At 36.6% G+C, this 2807-nt stretch overlaps 1 protein-coding gene across 20 annotated transcripts in view; it reads right to left on the bottom strand.

Annotated features, from left to right (window-relative positions):
- NRXN1 (neurexin 1) overlaps positions 1-2807 on the bottom strand; it is a 1047547-nt gene that overhangs the window by 242852 nt on the left and 801888 nt on the right. The gene's annotated exons all lie outside the window — the stretch shown is intronic.

The following is a 2807-nucleotide window of genomic DNA, read 5'->3' as shown; positions in this document are numbered from 1 at the left end:
TCTCAAATTTTGGGTTTCAGACCATTTTGCACATCTTTTTTCCTCCTAGAGAGAAGCCATCTCTCATGTCTTTTGGGAAGAAACAGCTCATGAAAGCTTTCAGACAAGGAAGTGATCAAAGAGCATTTACTGAACCCTTAGCCCACTAAGCACTGTGTTAGGTGTTTGGAACTGAGTCTCTCCTACTGTTCACTGAGAAGGAGAGGAAAGCTGTGACTTTTAGTGTCATTAAGTCTAAGAATGCTATGGACTGAATTGTGTCCCTCCCCCGTTCCAGTGCATATGTTGAAGTCCTAATCTCCAATGTGATGGTATGGTATTTACAGATGGGGCCTTTAGGAGAGAATTAGGTTTTGATGAGATCATGAGAGTGGGGTCCTCATGATGGGATTAGTGTCCTTAAAAGAGGAGACAGGAGAGTGCACTCACTCTCTCTCTCTCTTTCTGAGGCTCTCTGTCTCTGTATCTCTCTCTCTCTGCCACGTGAAGAAAGAGAATGCAGTCAACTATCAGCCAGAAAAAGAGCTCTCATCAGAAACTGACCATGTAACACCTTGATCTTGGACTTTGAGACTCAAGAACTGTGAGAAAATCAATTTTTGGTTGTTAAAGCCACCCAGTTTATGGTATTTTGTTATGGTAGCCTGAGCTAAGATAATCACTGACTTTCTTAGGCCATGAATAAAAGATTAAAATGTTTTCTTTTTTTCATCTTACATGTTAAAAAAAAAAAAAAAAACTTTGACATGTCTTGTTGGTCCAATATATATAGTTTCACATATGTTTCAGCTCTGGACCAAATTTTATAGACCAAATGTTTCTTTGGTCTAGAAAATTTAAAAAATTTACAAGTAAACAACCTATTAAGGCAATTTAGAAAGAGTTCCAACAGCTCAGCATTTTAGACCAGGGTTTTTTTAACCTCTTCACTATTGACATTTTAATCCAGACAATTCTTTTTTTTATGGGGCCTGTCTTGTGAATTTTAGGTTGTTAAGCAGCATGCCTGGCTTCTATGCTTTATATTTTAGTAGCACCCCCCAACCCAACTGTGACAAGCAAAAATATCTCCAGGCATTGCCAAATATCCCCTGGGGGTAAAATCAGCCCTGATTGAAAACCCCTGTCTACTCCAAAACTTCACTGAACACGTATGTTACATAGATATCCTATAAGCATGACATATATAGGTCTTAAAAATATAATGAGCATAAACTTAAGATAATGTTTTCTGACTTGATAATACTAGAGAAATTACAGGTAACAAGTATTAAATCTGTACAAACTGTAGGGTCATTACCACAGAGGGCCTTTTAAGCTATCCAGTTCTGGTAGATCATATTCATGTAAAAAGGATCTGGTTCTCTCTCAGACACACACACACACACACAAACACACACACACACACGAACTGATAAGTACCTTTTATGGGGGGGGGGGGAAGAAATTAAATGAAGTATCACAGTTCAGAGAAAGAGAATATAAGCCTTGAGAGAAAGACATTGATTCGAGATCTGGGCCTACCTTAGATTTTAGAGAAAACTCATATCTTCTCCAAGCTTCAGCTTTTTCATTTGTAAAATTTGAGGGCTGGCTAGAAGGTACATATATTTCAAACAATTTAGACAATCTCTGATCCTTAAACATCTTCAATCCTCAATGTATTTCAAATGAGTGAAATGGAGAGACATTTTGATTTTAAAGTTCTGAGAAAAATTAAATGAGCTAAATTACATTCTAATACCAACTATATGGGCTGTAATTCTGAGAACAATTTGGCCAGCTAGCCTGAGTATCTCTGGTGATGCCAAGAACAGATTGGCTGGATGGCACTGCATAAAAAAAATCTCTTCAACACAGCCTGCTCAATCTGGCCTATCTGATGTTCTGCCTGGGATAACTTTAAATTTGAGAAGGCTTAGAATTTTTCCTTAGTTGTCTCACAGGCTGTAAAGGGGGACAGTTCGTGATAAATGCCATCTTCATTAAAAGACAATTCTTGCCAATGATTTCATGCTTTTGTTCTACAATACCGTGTATAATTTAAGACATGTCCAAAAAACAGAAGTTACACAAGGTTAGAAAAAACATTCTACTCTCTCTTTTGGGGACTTATAACACCAAAAAGGGATCGAAGGAAATTGATTAGAAGTTTATCATGAAACTTGGATTATAAATGGCCAGCTGGTACAGTAATCCTTTTTGCTAGTTCACCGGCTAGAATTAAGACAAAAGGAAAAAAAAAAAAAAGACATCTATAGGTTTCTATAGAGGTAAAAGATCTCATGTTACCTATCGCCATATCTGAGCTGTAAAAAGCTACGCCATAAAGTATTACTATAAGATTTAGCCATGATTTACATTGGTGGTTTCCACTGGAAAGAGCTTTAAGAAGCATGTTAGCTTACAGCTACAGAAAATACAGGTAACAACACTACTTGAAATAAGGCAGTAGCTCTTGGGATTATGGAAGGTCCAGAGAGAAAGTTGATTTCTCCCTGTCTGCATTACAGAGAATGTCCTCTTTGTAATGAGAAATAAGGAAGAATATTTGAGAACATTTTATATTCATAATAAAAACAAATAAAATCCTGAAAACTGTATTCCCAGGCTTCATGGTTCAAAGGAACCAACCTCACTGTTAGCCTAGCAAAAAAAAAAAAAATAATAATAATTCAGGATAACAACTGGAGAACAGTGGCTTTAGGAATTAATAGGAAACACCTCATGAAATACTTCAATAATAGCAAGCAACTCTCTCTTCATAAAAAAAGATGAAATTGTTCTATATTTCAGGACAGCTCCCA

This window comes from Pteropus vampyrus, unplaced genomic scaffold (genome assembly GCF_000151845.1).
Source record: "Pteropus vampyrus isolate Shadow unplaced genomic scaffold, Pvam_2.0 Scaffold91, whole genome shotgun sequence".
NCBI lineage: Eukaryota > Metazoa > Chordata > Mammalia > Chiroptera > Pteropodidae > Pteropus > Pteropus vampyrus.
Note: the sequence above shows the minus strand (reverse complement) of the source record. Positions and strands in the feature narration are given on the sequence as shown.